Source organism: Podarcis raffonei, chromosome 1 (genome assembly GCF_027172205.1).
Source record: "Podarcis raffonei isolate rPodRaf1 chromosome 1, rPodRaf1.pri, whole genome shotgun sequence".
NCBI lineage: Eukaryota > Metazoa > Chordata > Lepidosauria > Squamata > Lacertidae > Podarcis > Podarcis raffonei.
In genome coordinates this window covers 5,056,180-5,079,161 of record NC_070602.1, presented here as the reverse complement: position 1 = coordinate 5,079,161, position 22,982 = coordinate 5,056,180, and positions in this window count along the sequence as shown.

Here is a 22,982-nt window from a genome sequence, read left to right as displayed (position 1 = left end):
TCACCGGCCCCGTAAAAACGTGTAAAGCTAACCCTAAAGCCGATAGTCATCGTCTATATTTCACTTTCAAAATAGCTCTCTTTTTTTGCTGGTTTCGAAAGAGAGAGGCAGAAAGAAAAGAGAGCGGTTTGGCCGCGGGCGGGGAGAGCTGGGGGCGGACATTGGAGGAACTTCTCACCAAAGACTGTCAAGCAAAAAAATAACCTCTCTTGGTCTCTGCCTGAAATTTATTACTCTCCCTGCTGAATTTTGTTTTAACAGATGGGCCTTTATCAGCAGGGTCTATGGGCAGCCTACCAGTTCCTTTCAGGAATGGGGGACTGACTTGGGCTCTTATCTCGGCACTTAGAGCTATATTCGGACCACAACATTCTAGCGGTTTTATTTTCATTTATTGATGCAGAAGATAAAGCACAGAGAATCTTATGTTCTCCCGAGTGCAGCCAGGCTACCTCTCATAAGCCTTCCCTGGCCCCGTGCGTTGTCGACAGATATTGAGAGTAGCTGTCACGTACATAGCCTCCAAGTGTCCCGATTTCCCAGGGACAGACCCAGAATTACAAAAGCCACCCTGGCTTCAGATTTGATCCCAGAATGAATGAATGAATGAATGAATCTTTATTTGCATCAGCCACCGGCCCTAACAATAAAACAGCAATACGATAAACAAAGAACAAAGTTTTTTTAAAAAAAAGTCAATTATATAAAATGCATCTTAGGGTTTTGAATCAATAGTTTTAGTATGTGTGAAATAGTGGATCAAGATCAAATAGTGGATCTTATTCTGATTGCCCCAGCTAAAAACCTTGCCACCTTTGCAGTCACCTGCTCATCTTGATCTGCCAAGAGAAGGGACACTGTGGCAGTGGTTGGGTGACCAGGAATGGACAATAAAAGAGGGGTGATAACCTCATTCCTCAAGTCTTTATAAAGAGTGCAAGCCAGAAGGGCGTACGCCACCAATTCGGTATTGCCATCTCCACAGGGACATAAGCGCTTTTCGTGTGGAATTTGTTGGAATGGTCCCAGAATGTCCCTATTTCGCCCGCCAGTACTGAACTCGGGCAAGAGGATGAACCGGTGTCTGTCCTGACCGACTGCAGTTGCGAATGCCTGCGACTGTGAAGGAGAAACCCGTTTCCTCTCTGTGGCCTCTTGGTTGTTGTTTTTTAAATGCTTTCTTACATGCTCTGTTACTTCCAGGTCGCACAACCCGAAAATATTTAAGCTGAAGCGTATTCATCCCAAGGTATGACTGTAAATATTATTTTTTTAAAAAGAGAGAGAGATGCATTATAAGTAAAAGCACACATTCCACTCATGTAAAAACACCAGGCAGGCCCCACAAATAACCCAGAGATGCATATTAAATAAAAGGACACATTCTACTCATGTAAAAACATGCTGATTTCCAGACCATCCAGACTGAGAAGGCGATTGGGCCGGAAACAGCCTCTGGGCTTTAGTTTGCCTACCCTTGCTCTAGACGGTCCAGAAGGATGTTATGGTCAATGGTATCAAAGGCTGCTGAGAGATCCAGCAGAACTTATACTGTAAATCTATACTGTCTTCCTCTTCTCTAGAAGGTTGAGGAGAAGGGGGTGGACGGTCTCCACCATGCCTCCTCAGCCCAGTCCCTGACACCTTGTCTCAGCAGGTTTTTGGGAACAACTGATTTTAATGAAAGGGCTGGTGCCGTGCTGTTTTTATCATAATGATGGCTTTAATAGATTTTATATCTGTATATCGTTTCAATCCTATCAATGCCCAATTGTTTTCTAATTATTGCTTTACAGTGGTACCTCGGGTTACATACGCTTCAGGTTACAGACGCTTCAGGTTACAGACTCTGCTAACCCAGAAATATTACCTCGGGTTAAGAACTCTACTTCAGGATGAGAACAGAAATTGTGCTCCGGCGGTGCGGCGGCAGCAGAAGGCCCCATTAGCTAAAGTGGTGCTTCAGGTTAAGAGCAGTTTCAGGTTAAGAACGGACCTCCGGAACGAATTAAGTACTTAACCCGAGGTACCACTGTATTGTGATTTTAGCTGCTCTTGTTTTTAATCTGTAAGCCGTCAAGGGACAATGTGGGGTATAAATAAATCTATAACAACCACCACCACAACAACAACACAATTCTAAGCAAACCAAATGTTCCCCCAAACCTAGCTGTACCCCTGTGGTATTTATCAAGGCACCGGCTTCCTTCTCCAGCTCTGAACCCCAGATGCTCCCAGCAGGGCTGGCAGAGTTAACCTGCTGGTGGTGTTTTCTGCTGCCCTTTTTAGCTAATGAACTTTTTTCAGCAGCAGTCCTTCCTTTTGCAGCTCTGGCCCTGAGACAGGATGGGGGAGTTGCTATCTCTTATCACCAGTTCAGGGGTCTGTTTCAAACGCAGCTACATTGATAAACAGCACTCTAATTTTGCTCCATAGCAGGTGCGAGATTAAGCAATAGGCTGAGAGCTGCTGCTGCTGCTGCCTGGCTGCCTTGGAGCTGGAGTTACAGTCCTGAGGACTTTTCTAAAAGAATTCTGAATTGGTGCAATAGCATCCCTGCACAGGTGGGACAAAGGAAGGGGTGTGTGTCGTGAGAGAGAACTGTGCAGCAGCCAGCTTCCAGGGACTGAAGCGGCACTAAGGATACAAGAATAGAAGAAGATGGATGTCCAACTAGGTAAAGGTAAAGGGACCCCTGACCATTAGGTCTAGTCGTGACCGACTCTGGGGTTGTGGCGCTCATCTCGCTTTATTGGCCGAGGGAGCCGGTGTACAGCTTCCGGGTCATGTGGCCAGCATGACTGAGCCACTTTTGGCAAACCAGAGCAGCGCACGGAAACACCGTTTACCTTCCCGCCGGAGTGGTACCTATTTATCTACTTGCACTTTGATGTGCTTTTGAACTGCTAGGTTGGCAGGAGCAAGGACTGAGCAACGGGGGCTCACCCTGTCAAGGGGATTCGAACCACCAACCTTTTGATTGGCAAGTCCTAGGCTCTGTGGTTTAACCCACAGCGCATGTCCAACTAGCCATTTGCAAAAAACAACAACACCTTTGTCCAAAAAAGCTCCACAACTCTTGTGTCCGGATTATTCCTTTTTAAAAGCCATCTGCTCTGCATGAAGCAGGCATTTTTCTTGGGAGAAAAGCAATGACAAACCTAGACAGCATCTTAAAAAGCAGAGACATCACCTTGCCAACAAAAGTCCGTATAGTTAAAGCTATGGTTTTCCCAGTAGTGATGTATGGAAGTGAGAGCTGGACCATAAAGAAGGCTGATCGCCGAAGAATTGACACTTTTGAATTATGGTGCTGGAGGAGACTCTTGAGAGTCCCATGGACTGCAAGAAGATCAAACCTATCCATTCTGAAGGAAATCAGCCCTGAGTGCTCCCTGGAAGGACAGATCCTGAAGCTGAGGCTCCAAGACTTTGGCCACCTCATGAGAAGACGAGACTCCCTGCAAAGACCCTGATGTTGGGAAAGATGGAGAGCACAAGGAGAAGGGGATGACAGAGGATGAGATGGTGGGACAGTGTTCCTGCCTGCACCCTGATGCTTGGAGCACTTTCTTCCCAGCCCAGTTCTGATACCAGAAGGGAAGTGGCTCAGAGGAGAAAAGTTATTCGTGCTGCAAGTTGCAGGAAGTGGAGAACTCAGTTCCTCTCCCCAATAGGCACCATTGCTCCACTGGGTTAGGATGGAGAAAAATGATTTTCCCCAGGCATTGTGGTCAAGGTACAAGTAAGGGCAGGGGTGGAATTCAATTCAGCTCACATTCAAAGGGGAATACATGAATCGAAACACAGCCATTCTTCCCAATTCGGGAGTCCCTGAATTTTGCAGTGCCCTTCGCCTGCCCTCTGATAGGTACAAAAAATGGAACTGCTAGGGTAAATTGTGCATAGAAATGTGAGTATTAGTGAAAATAACACAGAGAAATGCATTCTATGAGAAGAGCTTTGCAAAAATGTGCATATCAAGTGGAATTGCGTATACAGTCATACCTCATGTTACGTTTGTTTCATGTTACGTTCTTTCAGGTTATGTTCCGCGGCGACCCAGAAGTGCTGGAAAGGGTTACTTCCACACAAGCGCCAAATTGCGCCACACACCTGTGCAGATATGGTGCTTCAGGTTGCGCTCTTTTCATGTTGTGAACGGGCCTCTGGAATGGATCCCGTTCACAATCAGAGGTACCACTGTATTAGCAGAAATTCGCACTAAAATGCTAATGAATTCTCATTCGGTTTTTTAAATAAAAGTAATTGCAAATCACTGCAGGAACCGACTGTGATGGCCTGGGAATCCAATTCAGAGGCTGAACCGGAGGAATCCCAGCCTGCACAGGAGTCCCCGCCTCCAGGGCCGGCTGAACTGGGGCAGGGCCTTGATTCTGAGGCGCCTGCACCTGTGCCGGATCCTCTGGAGCAGGCACCAGGTGAATCCATTCTGGCTCCAGAGGTAGTTGAGGATTCAGTGCCTACAGGTGAGTCTCCCCCTGGGCCCAGTAACCCTTCAGCCTCTCCTGAACTGCAGAGGCTCAGGGCAGAGAGGCGAAGGGAACTGGTTTCTCCCAGGAGGAGTGCTCGCCTTAAGGCCAGGAGAGGCAGGTCTCCTGGGGGCCGGGACCGCCCCTGGCCTCAGAGAAGATAAAGGCCAGTCAGCCCGGTCCCAGGTTGCGGGAGCAATGTCGTCGTTGAGTACCTGCTCCTATCCGGACCCAGACCTGACCCTCCAGTGTTCCTGTCCCCGCTCGGCTTCCTGCTTCGGACCTCACCCCGCTCCTTGTGAACTATTTCCAGGCTATTGACCCAGAACTGGACTTCGACTACGTCAACGGTAACCTTCCCCCCGGGACCAGCACACCGACGTTACAAGTGGGAAAATGAGACAATGAAACCAAAACTGACAGATTTGCCCCACTTTAAATACAGCCAAATGGTAGTCGAAGTTGCCCACCTGTGAAATGATACTTCTCTCCCACAAACTTAGTTTCTGAAGTAAAATTCGAATGGGACTGCAATGTCACAAACACAGGCGATTCCTAGAAATCTGCTGCCTGATAAGCAGGTGAGATAAGACCTGGGTGCTGAGCCTCTCTGCCCTTGGTCTCCTTCTTGCAAGAGGCCAGGCCTGTCACTTCCCAGAAAGAACGGCTGCCCCACATCAGAGCCACCAGAGAACAAGGCAGACATGTGAATAAATGAACATTTAGGTCCTGTCTGCACCATACTCTGAAAACACATGGCTTCATACACTGAATCCTGGGAACTGTGGTTTGTTCAGCAAACCGGGAATTCTAGCTCTATGGGAATAAACTGCATTTCCCAGCAGGGCCTTCTTAAGCATATCTGGTGCCGTGGTGCAAAGATCCCTCCAGCGCCCCCCCCCTTTCCCAGAGTTGTCTACCTTTTTAGGGCTGGAGGAGGCGGGCAGTGGCTGGAGGGTGGCTCCTCCGGTGGGGAAAAGGTGGAGGCTGGACGCAGTGCCTCCCAGCTCAGCCGGACGCTTCGTGCTACAGTGGCCATGGCAGGCAGCACGCCGAGTGAGCGAACCTGCGCTGAGCGAGCGAGGGCGCATACACTGCTCCTGCTGAGCGCCGGCTTAGTTTTCCCCCTTTTAGCCTTCTGGCGCCCTGCAGAATTCGGCGCCTGCAGGCTAAAATGGAAAAAAAACCTAGCTGACACTCAGCGGGAGCGGCACACGCATCCTCGCTCACTCAGCGCGCTCGTTCGGTGTTCCCTGGCGCCCTCATGAACTTGGCGCCCTGGCACCCAGCGCCACTAGGCTCTATGGGTAAGACGGGCCTGTTTCCCAGTATTCTTTGTGGGAAGGAATGTGCCTTAAGTGCATGGTCTGAATGCGACCCCAGTTGCATCTGCTTTGGTCCTGGGCCTTACTGGCGAAGGAGAGAGAGGAGGAAATCTGGGTGCATGAGCAACAACTGTTTCTAGGCTGGGTTTTGAATCATAACGAAAGCATATCATGCTTCTTGGGAGTGTCACCCAGCTGCAAGAAATTCCTCCCCTCCAGCCCTCTTTGATGGGTCCCCAGCCCTCTTTGTGTTACACTCGGCTAAGGACCACATGCCCTTCTGAAGTGCGGCCATGCTTGAATTACTTCATCTGCGTATAAATTTCATAGTTATTTGAAACACATGCAAAACGCAGATACCAATGTACTCTAAAATTGATTAAATATCTGCCTCATTAAAGTATAAAACCTGCAGCGTAAGAGGCCCCTCTGGAGTTTTCACTTTGCATTAAGGCTGCTAACCTTTGCCAGCAAAATGCTATTCTCATTTTGGCCGGGGTTTAAGGGTGCCACATCCGCACTGTAACAGCTGCCTCTTTCCATGAGAAACGGGCGCACAAAAAGCTCGCAGAGAGAGGCCACGACAATACTTTGGCTCGCCTTTGAGTAGAGCAGGGGGTGAGGGAGGTTTCTTCAATCCTAGGGCCATGTTACCTTCTGGGCAGCATCCCGAGAACCATGTGCCTAGAAGAGGCAGGATTAGAGGCAAAAGTGGGCAGAGGGTATTTTAGGGACGTGGGTGGTGCTGTGGTCTAAACCACTGAGCCTCTTGGGCTTGCCGATTGGAAGGTCGGCAGTTTGAATCCCTGCGACGGGGTGAGCTCCCGTTGCTCTGTCCCAGCTCCTGCCAACCTAGCAGTTCGAAAGCACACCAGCACAAGTAGATAAATAGGTACCACTGCGGCAGGAAGGTAAATGGCATTTCTGTGCGCTGCTCTGGTTTCGGTGTTCCGTTGCGCCAGAATCGGTTAGGTCCTGCTGGCCACATGACCCGGAAAACTGTCTGCGGACAAACACCGACTCCCTCGGCCTGAAAATGAGATGAGCACCACAACCCCATAGTCGCCCTTGAGTGGACTTAACCGTCCAGGGGTCCTTTACCTTTTAACCTATTTTATGAACGAAGACATTACCTTTGGCAAGTCCCTTCCAACTTTACAATTCTAGGATTCTATGATTGGATGTTCATAAGTTCTAATGCTACAGGAGAGGGAGAAGAAACCTTTCTCTAACCACTTTCTTCGAGCCATGCGTAATTGTATAAATTATCATGTTACCTCTTACTAATCTTTTCTCTAAATGAAAAAGCCCTGAATGCACCAACCTTTCTTGCCTGTTGCTGCACCACTTTGCTAAATGCTACCTCAGCTGGAATAAGGGACGCGGGTGGCGCTGTGGGTTAAACCACAGAGCCTAGGACTTGCTGATCAGAAGGTTGGCGGTTCGAATCCCCGCTACGGGGTGAGCTCCCATTGCTCGGTCCCTGCTCCTGCCAACCTAGCAGTTCGAAAGCATGTCAAAGTGCAAGTACCGTATTTTTCGCTCTATAAGACGCACCAGACCACAAGACGCACCTAGTTTTTGGAGGAGGAAAACAAGAAAAAAAAATATTCTGAATCTCAGAAGCCAGAACAGCAAGAGGGATCGCTGCGCAGTGAAAGCAGCAATCCCTCTTGCTGTTCTGGCTTCTGGGATAGCTGCGCAGCCTGCATTCGCTCCATAAGACGCACACACATTTCCCCTTACTTTTTAGGAGGGAAAAGTGAGTCTTATAGAGCAAAAAATACGGTAGATAAATAGGTACGGCTCCGGCGGGAAGGTGAACGGCGTTTCCGTGCGTTGCTCTGGTTCGCCAGAAGCGGTTTAGTCATGCTGGCCACATGACCCGGAATTTGTACGCCGGCTCCCTTGGCCAATAAAGCGAGATGAGCGCCGCAACCCCAGAGTCGGCCACGACTGGACCTAACGGTCAGGGGTCCCTTTACCTTTTTACCTCAGCTGGAACCCACTTACCTGGTTGCTTGGAACCCAAACAAAGCAGAGCAGGATGAATACTGGGATCCTGGCCGTCTACTCTCCTCCGTAATTTTTACCTGTTACCCTTGCAGCTGTGGCTGAACCTGGAGCACAAACTCTGGTTCCAGAGCAACCAGCTCTCTCTTTCAGAAACAGGACTCAAGGATCCTCAATTAAGCTTCTGTACGCCAATCCATAGCCTCTTCCTGGCCCTGACATAAACAATGCCACAGTTTTATTTTATATTTCTGGAGGGGGAAATGCAAACGTAGAGAAAAACACATTTTGCTTTCATGATTCTTATTAATCTAATGTTCTTATTGGCATACCACAATGGTCCGTGAGAAATTAAGAGATGTGGTCAGTGGTCCCCCAAATCTTTGGGGTGGTGTGAAAACGGAAAACTGAAATGAAAATATCTGGCAAACCCCCAATCTGAGTGTACCTAAACTCTTCTCTGGAAACTGAAATGAGTTCTAAATTAACTTCCCCCGGTCAAATGCCAATTTTCCTGGAGCCTGATTCCCCCAATAAAGCAAAGCAGTCAGGAAGTAAAGATGGAGAGCAAAAGGAAAGCTGCAAAATTAAATGGCTATTCCTTTGCATGTGGAATTTGGTGCAAAATACTTCCCTATAAATAGTTGTCCATAAACACAACTGCAGCAAACGTATTTGGTAAATGCCGGGGTCAAAGGTCTTCGATGTTTATAGCCTTGTAAACTCAAAGGCAAGTGAATTTATTGCTGGAATGAGTTTCTGAGTATTGGCCACCATAAAAACCCTCCACTCCAGGTACGAGAGGCCTCATCAGTTCTCTCTGCAGCTATTGCAGACTTGGGGAACCACCATTTGCTCAGAAATTCAAGCAGATATCTCATAGAATCATAGAATCATAGAGTTGGAAGAGACCACAAGGGCCATCGAGTCCAACCCCCTGCCAAGCAGGAAACACCATCAGAGCACTCCTGACATATGGTTGTCAAGCCTTTGCTTAAAGACCTCCAAAGAAGGAGACTCCACCACACTCCTTGGCAGCAAATTCCACTGTCGAACAGCTCTCACTGTCAGGAAGTTCTTCCTAATGTTTAGGTGGAATCTTCTTTCTTGTAGTTTGGATCCATTGCTCCGTGTCCGCTTCTCTGGAGCAGCAGAAAACAACCTTTCTCCCTCCTCTATGTGACATCCTTTTATATATTTGAACATGGCTATCATATCACCCCTTAACCTCCTCTTCTCCAGGCTAAACATGCCCAGCTCCCTTAGCCGTTCCTCATAAGGCATCGTTTCCAGGCCTTTGACCATTTTGGTTGCCCTCCTCTGGACGCGTTCCAGTTTGTCAGTGTCCTTCTTGAACTGTGGTGCCCAGAACTGGACACAGTACTCCAGGTGAGGTCTGACCAGAGCAGAATACAGTGGCACTATTACTTCCCTTGATCTAGATGCTATACTCCTATTGAGTATAGCCAGGTTTGCCATTTTGAATCCATCCTGGGCTGCCTGCTCAGTCATTGGCCATTTCCTGGGTAGAGATGCACCACTAGGTGAGCAGCTATAGGGTTTCCCTTGGATCTGGTCCTATAGTTACAAACCCACAAAGAACCTTCCGTCAGCCATGGCTGATACAATCACAGCTGTGACTCCTCCAGGATAGAGATAGATTGACCTCAGTTCTTCATGCCCTGACAACATCTGGTTTGGACTACTGTAATGTGTCAAACATGGGGCTGTCCTTGGAGACCACTCAAAAGTTCAACAAGTACAAAACACAGTGTCTAGATGCCCAGGGTCAGCAGAAGAACTTTTGCTGCTAGAAGTGTAGGAGAAGGAGATGTCTTCTCCACATTTCACACACAAAAGCCAACAGCAGTGGCAGCTGAATCTTGTTCCAAGCCATAGGAACCAACTCCTAGGAACTGAGGTCCCTTTAGCCACCTCCAATAAATTATTGGAGGGGCCCAGGGGCCCACAAAGTTGGTGGGCATTGCCATTCAAACATTTTGCATGAGCCACATCGTGCAATCGATTATACAGGGTGGGGCTTATCCTCCAATATTTTACTCAAGTGGGTACCCCTGTTCTAAACTAGCAATTGGGTAGCGTCTTTCCCTGCACCTGAGAGAGCAGACCAAGATAGTCTATGTAGTATACAAGGTAAACCACTGAGCCTTGCCGATCAGAAGGTCGGCGGTTTGAATCCCTCAACGGAGTGCGCTCCCATTGTTCTGTCCCAGCTTCTGCCAACCTAGCAGTTCGAAAGCATGCCAGTGCAAGTAGATAAATAGGTACCACTGTGGCAGGAAGGTAAATGACGTTTCCATGCACTCTGGTTTCTGTCAAAGTGTCCCATTGTGCCAGAAGCGGTTTAGTCCTGCTGGTCACATGACCCGGAAAGCTGTGTGTGGACAAACACCGGCTCCCTTGGCCTGAAAGTGAGGTGAGCGTCACAACCCCACAGTTGCATATGACTGGATTTAACCATCCAGGGGTCCTTTACCTTTTTTCTTTTTTCTTTACCTATGTAGTATACACAGCTCTGTTCTCCAACAAGGGGGAACAGCTGAGGGAGAGCTCAGGAGAAACCACGGGCATCATCCGTCAAAGAAGGGCAGGACATACTGGTAAATGTGGATGTCAAAGTTATGATGGGCATGCTTTTAATTCAACGGGCAGAGAGAAGAGAAAGAACCAACTTTCCCATTCCATTCAGTCATTTGCTTTCTATGATCAACTGAAGTTTCTCCATCCATTTTTACAGAATCTTCTCACTGAGTTCTGAGGCTACCTGCAAGCAATTTATTTGGTTATTTCTTGAGAATGTCTCAAGATTCTACTTCTGAGGACTATATTGCTCAAAATGCATAAGGTATTCCTTTTTTGCTTTTACCAGCACCTCAGACACCCTCTGTGTGTGTTGTTCCATAAATTTTTGGACATGTTTTCATTGTTGTAACCCATCTTGGGAGCTTAGGGAGAAGGGAAGGTAAGAACATGTGACGATGAAACCTTTTCCTGATGTTTAGTCAGAATCTCCTTTCTTGTCCAAAACATCTGGAAAGCATCAGGCTGGGGAAGGCTGTTCTAGAACACTGATCTGTTCCTCAGCACTCCACTTGCCATCAAACACTGAAACTATTGGGATTTACTTTCCAGTAAAACCATCACTGAGCAAAACCCAGCTACTGTGAATCACAGCAGGACCTGCTCAGTGATGGCACCCTGTGCTCCCACAATAAGGTAGGTTATAAACTGCCCTGTGATCGCTGGATGAAGGGTGGTACATAGCTTTAATTAATACATATTAATAATAAGCTCAATTGGGTAGCAGGGGTCAACAAACTTTTTCAGCACGGGGCCAGTCCACTGTCCCTCAGACCTTGTGGGGGGCTGGACTATATTTTGGGGGGGGAATGAACCAATTCCTATGCCCCACAAATAACCCAGAGATGCGTTTTAAATAAAAGGACACATTCTACTCGTGTAAAAACACGCTGATTTCCGGACCGTCCGCGGGCTGGATTTAGAAGGCGATTGAGCCGCATCCGGCCCCCGGGCCTTAGTTTGCCTACCCTTGGGCTAGAGCATGGTGCTGATAACGCCAAGGTTGCAGGTTTGATCCCCATAATGGACAGCGGTATATTTCTGGATTGCAAGGGGTTGGACTAGATGATCCTTAGGGTCTCTTCCAATTCTATGATTCTCTGGATAAGGCAAGCTCTGATTTAGGCTGGTTATCCATTCATGTAAAAACATTCTTCTTCTGCCAGGCTTTTTGAGTCAGGATTATTGCCACATCCACGGAAGCGGGGCAGATCCATGCTTTTCCTTTGTGAAATTGTGCATGTTGTGATTCTGTACGGTTTTTGCGATTGTTTCTAATTGTTTTTTACCCATTCTGTGTGCCGCGGCCCACGCTGGAATTGTTTTTACAGCATAGGAAGGGATATAAATCTGGGAAATAAATATAGGTTGTTTTGACACGGATCAGGAATGTGGTTCACAGGGAGTTTTTCGGCTATTTTATGGGCAGACTCCCACCTCGCCTGCCCTTCTGCATGTGCTGGGCTGCATGCTTGATTGAACTGAAATCAGGTATTCCACAGGCGACGGCAGCCAACATCTCAAAACATTTTAGGACTCCCCCCCCCCTTTTTTAAGGGCATGAAAAATCAACCTTATAAATCAAATTCACAACACTGTAGATTTCAGGCGGCTTTGTGACACCTCCTGGAGAATATCGGTAGCGCAAAGAGACATGTACGATCTCATCTCCTCACAAAGAAACGTTTGAGACCTACTGGAGCAAAATCTAATCTTTCCTCCGGTATTTTAATAGGAGGGCAAAGAATGCGTTTCCTGCTTTAATCCAGACAGAATTTTGAAAAAGTCTCTGTGTGGAGAAATTAATCCCTGTCACTCTTGGTTGTCTTTGCATTTTAAATCGCAGCCGATAATGCACCCAGTTCCAAAGTGCACCAGATAATAGAACTTTAAGGTGGATTCCAAACTCCCCCTTCCCCCCCTCCGAATCAACCCCCCCAATTACGTCAACACGGCATGTTGCGATGGATTATCTGTGGGGTGGAGTGCACTCATAGCTTGCAAAAGATGCCAGCAGGCTTAGTGCCCTGCGCAAAATAATGGTTTATTCCAATACGGGGATGGCGAACCCATGGCTTTGGCAAATCCCATCATCTCTGACCATTACCCATGATGGCCAAGGTTGATAGGAAATGGAGTCCACCTTCTGAAGGCCCAGAGCTTCCCCATGCCAGCTCTAATGGACAGCAGACTGGGTGCAGCCTCACCCCAGCCTAGTGGGAAGAGGAACTCAGTGAGGAAGAGAAGACATTGCCGCTACTTACTTAAACTAGGGTCGGTCTTGTAGGAGACCGTAGTGCCCACAGTCTTGGAGGGTTTCAAAAGAAGATTAGGCAGTTCATGGAGGAGAAGGCTATCAATGGCCATGATGGCTCTGCCTCCACAGTCAGAGGCAGCAATAATAATAATAATAATAATAATAATAATAATAATAATAATTATTATTATTATTATTATTTATACCCCGCCCATCTGGCTGGGCTTCCTCAGCCACTCTGAGTGGCTTCCAACAAAATATTAAAATACAGTACAGTGGTACCTCAGGTTACAGGCACTTCAGGTTACAGACGCTTCAGGTTACAGACTCCGCTAACCCAGAAATAGTACCTCAGGTTAAGAACTTTACCTCCGGATGAGAACAGAAATCGTGTGGCGGCGGCGCAGCAGCAGCGGGAAACCCCATTAGCTAAAGTGGTACCTCAGGTTAAGAACAGCTTCAGGTTAAGAACGGACCTCCGGAACGAATTAAGTTCTTAACCCGAGGTACCACTGTAATGCATCAAACATTAAAAGCTTCCCTAAACAGGGCTGCCTTCAGATGTCTTTTAAAGATAAGATAGCTACTTATTTCCTTGACATCTGGTGGGAGGGCGTTCCACAGGGCGGGCGCCACCACCAAAAAGGCCCTCTGCCTGGTTCCCTGTAACTTGGCTTCTCGCAGTGAGGGAACCGCCAGAAGGCCCTCGGTGCTGGACCTCAGTGTCCAGGCAGAACGATGGGGGTGGAGACGCTCCTTCTGGTATACTGGACCGAGGTTTCTGAACCCTAGTTGCTGGAAACCTCAGGAGGGGAGAGATGCTCTTGTGCTCGGATCCTGCTTGCTGGCTTCCCAAAGGCATCTGGTCGGCCACTGTGAGAACAGGATGCTGGACCAGACCTGGCCTGATCCAGAAGGCCTTCCCCATGTCCCACCAGGATCTGAAGCCCAATTGGCAGGAACTTATCTGTGGTGGCTCCTCGTCTTGTCTCTAATGACCCTTCTCTTGCAGAAGGATGCTTTCTTTTATTTAGCCAGGGCTATGCTCCACAAGTAGTAGTTTCCCAGTAGTGATGCATGGAAGTGAAACCTGGACCATAAAGAAGGCTGATCGCTGAAGAATTGGTGCTTTTGAATTATAGTGCTGAAGGAGACTCTTGAGAGTCCCTTGGACTACAAGAAGAACAAACCTATCCATTCTGAAGGAAATCAGCCCTGAGTGCTCACTGGAAGGACAGATCCTGAAGCTGAGGCTCCAAGACTTTGGCCACCTCATAAGAAGAGAAGACTCCCTGGAAAAGACCCAGATGTTGGGAAAGATGGAGGGCACAAGGAGAAGGGGACGAAAGAGGACGAGATGGTGGGACAGTGTTCTCGAAGCTACCAGCATGAGTTTGACCAAACTGCGGGAGGCAGTGGAAGACAGAAGTGCCTGGCGTGCTCTTCTCCAAAGAGTTGGACACGACTAAACAACAACAACATGGTCCACAAATTGACTTGTAAATATGTAGACGTGGTTTTAGCTGGCTATCTGTATTGAGTTCATACAGAAGCAACTCACCGCTGGGGCAGAGCTTCCTGGCAGGTAATTCGCTGTTGCTTACAGGGCAAGGCAAGTGGGCAGGTTGGCGTGGTTCCAATGCATCTGCGGAGCCAATCTGGTGTTTCTGCTGTCGTGTTTGCACAACACCGACCTCCTCCCCACCTCCCAAGCAGTTACTGTTGCAGCTCCACCTCACCTGGTGAGCCATTTCTGAGTTTATAGTGAAATATACTCAGAGTCGAGAGTGGATTTCATGCCCTTTATTCAGGCCATAGTGGTGAGGAGGACTGAAAGTTCCCCCAAAATATCTGCTTTATATACATTATTTACACAATAGGCCCCACGTGATTGGCTAATTCCGGGATTCTCCTGTAGGCCAATCAGGTTGCGGATTCACTTCCACCTGGAGCTGGATTGGGTGGCTCCTGCAGACCAATCATACTGCTGCATTGTTCTAGGACCAATCAGACTGCTGCATTCTGAATCCTATTGTTCTAGGACCAATCAGACTGCTGCATTCTGAATCCTATTGTTCTAGGACCAATCAGACTGCTGCATTCTGAATCCTATTGTTCTAGGACCAATCAGACTGCTGCATTTTGGACCCGATTCAACTCAGTACATAACAATAGGATGTTTTACCTGCGTTATAATTAATTAGAATTATAATTGTTATGCAGCAATAAAACTGCTAGCACATTTGCAAAGCTAAGCAGGGTCCGGTATGGTTTACAACTGGATGGGGGACCACGTGTTGAGATTCCTGCATAGCTGGGGGTTGGAAGAGATGACCTTCAGACTCTACGATTCTATTATTATTACCTGTCCTTCACCAGTAGGCCCCAGGGCAGGTCCCAACATATTAAAATCAGTTTAAACTTGATTACAGTCACATCTCACGTGTCAAAGGCCAGGGCAAAATGGTGCATCTTCTGCAAAAGTAATATGGTGAAGAAGGCAGATGGGCATCTGTGATGAGTGTAGCCAACAACTTAGGAGCTGCTACCAAGGAGACCCTGTCTTGGGCCACCACCCCTGGACTTTTCTCTGCAGACCTGGGAGGGTCTGTAACTAACCTGAGCACCTTTAATTGGGCCTGGAGATGGACTGGCAACTGATATGTGCTTTCTTGCTATACCATTCGGTGGGGAAGTGGGGTACAAATTTAAGTACGCAAATATATGACCCCACCAGGCCAAATTCTTTGCGACTGCCATTAAACTTAGAGAACAAGCCGTGCTACCATAATGACTGGGACACGGGTGGCGCTGTGGGTTAAACCACAGAGCCTAGGACTTGCCAATCAGAAGGTCAGCGGTTCGAATCCCCGTGATGGGGTGAGCTCCCGTTGCTCGGTCCCTGCTCCTGCCCACCTAGCAGTTCGAAAGTACGAAATGCAAGTAGATAAATAGGTACCGCTCCGGCAGGAAGGTAAACGACATTTCCGTGTGCTCCTCTGGTTCGCCAGAAGCGGCTTAGTCATGCTGGCCACATGACCCGGAAGCTGTACGCCGGCTCCCTCGGCCAATAAAGCGAGATGAGCGCCGCAACCCCAGAGTCGGTCACGGCTGGACCTAATGGCCAGGGGTCCCGTTACCTTTACCATAGTAACTAAGGCTTTAAATGACAATTTTAGGTTATATTTTAGTGATTAAGATTTAACTGATATGTTTTAACTGCTGTTATATCTGTATCATCCCTGTTATGCCCTATTGCAAATTTAAATGTATCCCTATCGTGTGTTTGAAGGACAGATCCTGAAGCTGAGACTCCAATACTTTGGCCACCTCATGAGAAGAGAAGACTCCCTGGAAAAGACCTTGATGTTGGGAAAGATGGAGGGCACAAGGAGAAGGGGACGACAGAGGACGAGATGGTGGGACAGTGTTCTTGAAGCTACGAACATGAAGTTGACGAAACTGTGGGAGGCAGTGGAAGACCGGAGTGCCTGGCGTGCTCTGGTCCAGGGGGTCACGACGAGTTGGACACGACTAAACAACTAAGCAACAAAATCGTGTGTTATGACTTCCCTGATATTGTATGTGAGCTGGAACTGGTCTGTGACCGAAGTAATAAATCGACGACGACGACCCCACCAGCTCCCCCTCTCATGCGCTGTTTGAACCAGGACGGTTCCAAACGGTGCCACCAATTGCGGCCGCCGTCATCTCTGCTTGCTATTAAAGCTGGTGCAGCCTCAAGAAAACGAAACATGCAATATTGCCTTGTTAGTAGATCTCCTATTATTCCTCTGGTCAGTGCATCTCTCTTCACAGGTCTGAGTGTTCCCTCTGGATGCAAGCGAAGAGGTAATAAACATATTTGTTTCATTACAACGTCTTTTAAAATTATATATATATATATATATATATATATATATATATATATATGCCAGAAAAACACCACTCAACCAACTGTAAGCTGACCTCCAGCCAAAGTACACATTAATTATCCGGCTTAAGTCAGGCGGATGCTCAAGGGAAGGGGAGATAAAGTTACCCCCAGCTGAATACTTTGTAGTTAGCACAAATGTAATATAAAGCGAACCAGAGTTTGTCAAGTGTCTGTCTGGATTTTCAGTTTTCATTAGTGCCCTAATTAAAACCACATTTCTCGACTATATTACCTATAACAAGAAAGGAATGAGAAATGAGGTTGTCAAGGTCAGCCTCTCCCTGCTCTTAAGGCTGAGGATCTGCAGGCCACGGGGCTGGATTTTGGTGTAAACCAGAGCAAGAGGGGTGGAATGTCACGTCGTAGCCGAAACCTTTTTTGCGGGCCCCTGAGATCACTTCCTCCTAACCGCCAACAGAACGCGTTTATCGGGACGGCGCTTCTGAGACAGGGAGGTGGGCAAGGGTGGTGGCGGGCAGAAATGACAGGCACCCTAGGCCTGTGTCTTGTGACCCCCGTAGACTCAAAAATGGGGAGCAGGTGAGGCGTAATTTGGGCTGTGCCTCACTGTGGGTTAGTCCTAGGACCAGGGCAGGATTTAGGTTTGATGAGGCCCTAAGCTACTGAATGGGATGCGGGTGGCGCTGTGGGTTAAACCACAGAGCCTAGGACTTGCCGATCAGAAGGTCGGTGGTTTGAAACCCCGCGACGGGGTGAGCTCCCGTTGCTCAGTCCCTGCTCCTGCCCACCTAGCAGTTCGAAAGCACACCAGTGCGAGTAGATAAATAGGTACCACTCCAGTGGGAAGGAAAACAGCATTTCCGTGCGCTGCTCTGGTTCACCAGAAGCGGCTTAGTCATGCTGGCCACATGACCCGGAAGCTGGACGCCGGCTCCCTCGGCCAGTAAAGCGAGATGAGCGCCGCAACCCCAGAGTCGGTCACGACTGGACCTAATGGTCAGGGGTCCCTTTACCTTTAAGCTACTGAATGTAATGGGGCCCTTGATATGTCCAGCTGTCAACAACAATTTTTTGTGTGTTTAATATATGCTATATGGTAATTTATGGACCTAATAGGTATCTATAGCCATTTGCACATAACAGTCCGTGCAGAATGTAGGCACTCTATATATAGAAAGGAGCAAACCAGTGATATTTGAGGGAGCAGGCTAGCAGGCGGGGCCCATGACTTACATCATAGGAGCCTACACAACATAAAACACTGTTGCTGTTTATCTTATATTTGTTGTTTATCTTATATTTTGGAAATGTAGATCCAGGGTTTTTTCCCCCTTTAATTTTCTTGGGGGCCCCAAGAGAGTGGGGCCCTAAGCTATAGCTTGTTTACCTTATACGCAAATCCGGCACAGGTATTATGGCAGGGTGCCAGACAGATACAATATGAGAGAGAGAGAGCGCGAGCTGCCATTTGGGTGCTAACCTCAGGCAGCAGAAGCGCTCAGCAAAGACTCTCTGGTGAAGATCTTCATTGTGGTTCTTCAACGCCTCTTGCCTACTTCTCCCTTTGGCTGGAGAATGAGAGATGTTACGTAGTGAAGTTCTCACCTTGGGCCAGCAGGGGGATACTGTAGCTAGTTTTCACTCAGGTCCACATATGCAAATAAGGGATTGAAAGTGACGTTCAGTGATTGGATAGTTACAGAAAGTGGTTACTGTTGCATTGTACTACAGCTCTATATAAGCAGGCTGGCTGAACCCTTCAGTTCAGTTCTGTTCTGGCCTGTGAATAAATAAGAGCTGTTTGAAGAATCACTGTGTCGTCTGATATGTTCACCCACAACTTAACAAGAGGCAAGGATCCTGCTTTGCACATAGAACCACACATAGGTATACAGAGCTGGAAGGGACACAAAGCACCATTTGGTCCAACCCCTTGGAATGCAAGAATCATATGACTGGGGAAGGGTAAGCCATCCCATCTACTTAGGTATGGTCCCAGTAGACCTGAAGGAGCATCTCCACCCCCCATCGTCCAGCCCGGACACTGAGGTCCAGCTCTGAGGGCCTTCTGGCAGTTCCCTCCTTGCGAGAAGCCAAGTTACAGGGAACCAGGCAGAGGGCCTTCTCGGTGGTGGCGCCCGCCCTGTGGAACGCCTTCCCATCCAATGTCAAGGAGATAAAGAACTGCAAAACTTTTAGAAGACATATGAAGGTAGCCCTGGGAAATTTTTAATGCTTAATGTTTTATTTATTTATTTATTTATTTATTATTATTATTATTATTATTATTATTATTATTATTATTATTATTATTATCATTCTATTGGAAGCCACCCAGAGTGGCTGGGGAAACGTAGCCAGATGGGTGGGGTATAAATAACAACAACAACAACAACAACAACAACAATATATTATTATTATTATTATTATTATTATTATTATTATTATTAAAACAGACTCTAGAACAAGGGTGTGGTGTTGTGTGTGATTCATCTCTTTTACATTTTCATTCTTAGCAGGTACAGCAAATTATCCCAACCCGCAGACATCTGTATGTGTCGCAAGGCATTAGGATTCGATTAGGATTAGGATTAGGATGCATTTTTTAAAAAAACAAACAAACAGGACAATGTTTTGTTTGCAAAAAAAAAAAAAGCCATGAAATGGGAACCATCAAAAAAAAAAGTATTCCTTTTTTAAAAAGAAAAGAAACCCAGGCAAATGTTTCTTTTTAGAAATGGTGGCTTGCTTTTAGAAAGGGTCAAGGGCCAGGTGGGAAGAGAACGTCCCGTGTCTCCCGCAAAAATGCTCCCTCTCTGCGTGAACCTCCTGGACGTTGGTTGTTGCTGGCTCTTGGGCGAAGGGGGTGCTGGGCTGGGGAACCGGGTTTCTCTCCCAAATGTCCTTTTGGCAGGCAAGAGGCCCTCCGTCCCAGCCGGCTCCAAGACCACCGTAAGAGACAGCCGTGTGGCCTCAGGTGCCAGCAGGAAGCTCTCAGGGGCCCAGATGTTCTTCCTGTGGGGGGGGGGGGAGAAAGAGCAGGAGGCTGTGGCATCTGGAAGCGTCAGCTGCCAAGTGGGGACTCCTCATCTGCCGCTCGCAGGTGCTGCCGTTGCTGCTGGCACGCGAGGAGAGCGGAGCGAACCTGACACCCCGGGAGGATGTGTTTTCGGCTTAGCACAGCACAGGCCGCCCAGAGGCAGGGGCTGCTTCGAAGCATCCCAGATGTTCCTGCAGGCCCTTCGGTCCAGGGTCTGCTGAATGCATTAGGGCTGTGGAAATGCACAAGTCTCTCTCTGTGTGTATGTGTCTGTCTGTCTGTCTGTCTCTCTCTCTCTCTGGCACAGGGGCTCCTGAGATCCCTTTGCCTCTCAGATCTTTTGTAGCCAGGGCCAGATTTAGGTTTGATGAGGCCCTAAGCTCCTGAAGGTCATGGGGCCCTTGCTATGTCCAGCTGTCCTTTGTCAACAACAAATTGTCACTGTTTTTTGTGTTGAATGTATGTGATATGGTAAAACCTAAACACCCGCGTTCCTTTAGATACCTATTAGGTAAAACCTAATAGGTATCTAAAGCCAATTGCACATGTTGCCATGCAACCAGTCCATGCAGAATGTAGGCACCCTATATATAGAAGGCTTTATAGGTCAAAACCAGCACTTTGAATTGGACCTGGAAGCTAACTGGTAGCCAGTGCAATCGGACCAGGATCAGTGTAATATGCTCAAACTGTCTTGCTCCGACGAGCAATCTGGCCACTGATTTTTGCTCTCTCTATCCATCTATCTATCTATCTATCTATCTATCTATCTATCATCTATCTATCTATCTATCTATCTATCTATCTATCATCTATCATCTGTCTATCTATCTATCTGACCAGTGGCTGAGGCAACCGTCAGATGGGAGGGGTATTATTATTATTATTATTATTACTTCCCCACCCGTCATCTGGCTGGGTTATCCCAGCCACTCAACAGGGACTCAAGTTAACTTGCAGCCAAATTTTAATTTCATTCCATTTATCTGTGGAAGGCGCTGTACACGATCCCTTCCCTTGCATGTTTTTCCTTTATAGCCATTCTGTGAGGCAGGATCAGTGGAAAGGTTGCCATTGGCTCAAGGTGACAGGTGTTGACGTGTACATAATGTCAATGTGCTGCGAGATCCAACGAGGGAGAAGCTTCGTGATGTAGAACAGGATGACCCTTTTTAATCAGAGAAATATTGGAGGGTTTGGAATGCTGTCTGCACAGGCCTCAATGCCCACTAGGACAAGGGGGCTGCCACCTATAGCCCTGGGATGGGCAGCCCTCTGGATCTGCCAGGCTTGGTGCAAATGGTAAGCGAATCGCCTCCTTCGGCGGACATAATTCTGACCCAGACTCCCAGGGGTGCCCTAATGAACATTCAGAGGGTTCAGCCTTCGAGTCTAGATTACAGTACTGCCACCCACAGCCCTGGCACAGCCTAGTCACATCATACATGCATGGAGGGGACACATACAGTGTTTTCTGTGACGTGGACCCAAAATTCTCCCGCCTTCTGCCATCCAGAAAGCAAATTTGGGATGAGTATTGAAAGCCAACAGCTCCCCCTGCTGAATATTTTCAATATTATTGAATATTACTCTATTTGTGATAGGTAAAGGTAAAGGGACCCCTGACCATTAGGTCCAGTCGTGGCCGACTCTGGGGTTGTGGCGCTCATCTCGCTTTACAGGCCAAGGGAGCCAGCGTACAGCTTCTGGGTCATGTGGCCAGCATGACTAAGCCGCTTCTGGCGAACCAGAGCAGCGCACGGAAACACCGTTTACCTTCCCACCAGAGCGGTACCTATTTATCTACTTGCCCTTTCACGTGCTTTCGAACTGCTAGGTTGGCTGGAGCAGGGACTGAGCAATGGGAGCTCACCCCGTCGCGGGGATTCGAACCGCCGACCTTCTGATCGGCAAGTCCTAGGCTCTGTGGTTTAACCCACAGCGCCACCCGTGTCCCCTATTTGTGATAAGTTGTCTATGTTTATGTTATGTTATGTTTTTATGATGACATGTTCGTACTGGATCAGATTGTTATAAGGTCTACGGTCTTCATTGTTTCTGCAGCTTATAAACCACCCTGTGTATGGTAATATAGAAAGGCAACCTACAAATTAAAAGTGAAATGAACTGAAGAGGAATCACAATTAATCTATGATTCTATGAGAGTTTAGTACTCCTCCCCCACACAGATTTTTAATGGTCCGCCTTGCACTCACCCAGCTAATTTAGACCAATGGTCCCAGTTTCTTAAGAGCGCATTTGCATTGCAAAGGGACTGAGCAGATAATAATAATAATAATAATAATAATAATAATAATAATAATAATAATTATTATTTATTATTTATACCCCGCCCATCTGGCTGAGTTTCCCCAGCCACTCTGGGCGGCTCCCAATCAGTGTTAAAAACAGTACAGCGTTGCATATTAAAAACTTCCCTGAACAGGGCTGCCTTAAGATGTCTTCTGAATGTCAAGTAATTATTTATCTCTTTGACATCTGATGGGAGGGCATTCCACAGGGCGGGCGCCACCACCAAGAAGGCCCTCTGTCTGGTTCCCTGTAGCCTCACTTCTCGCAATGAGGGAACCGCCAGAAGGCCCTTGGCGCTGGATCTCAGTGTCTGGGCAGAACGATGGGGGTGAAGATGCTCCTTCAGGTATACAGGATCACCCAGCAAAGAGCATTTCTTTACGGAATTGCAATATTTGTGGATGAACCCGCTTCCTCTCACATCCTTCGTCCTCTAGCTTACAGGAAGAGGAAAGTGCACGATGCGGGTGATGCGAGACCTGTCGACCGGCCGCTCATCTCCAAAGACCGAGGAAATCCCCATGTCTAAACAGGGATCGTTAAACTGTAACATCTGGAAGGCAGGCGAGCTGTCCGCTGCAGAAGATCTCATCAAAGGACCTCGGATAACGTGCAAATGCGTCCCTGAGGGCCCTCTGGCCTTCCAGCTCCTGCGCCGCGAGACGCGTGATTTAGAGAGACGATAGCGCAGCCTCCCTCCATCTGCGGGGCTGACAAGGAGGCCTTGGGAGAGTATTAACCCAGAATTAACACTCAGAGGTAAATGCAAAGTGAAGGGTTTGTCCCGGCCAGCGCGTGTGAGGCCGGTGATGTATCAGTTTGGGAAGTTACAATCCAAGCGGGGCCATGCATCAAATCCTGGGAACAATTTAACACAGTGTTTCTCAAACTCGGGTCTCCAGCTGTTTTGGGACTACAACTCCCATCATCCCTAGCTAGCAGGTCCTGTGGTCAGGGGTGATAGGAATTGTAGTCCCAAAACAGCTGGAGACCCAAGTTTGGGAAAACCCATGCAGTTTCGATGTAATGCATCCATTCCTCC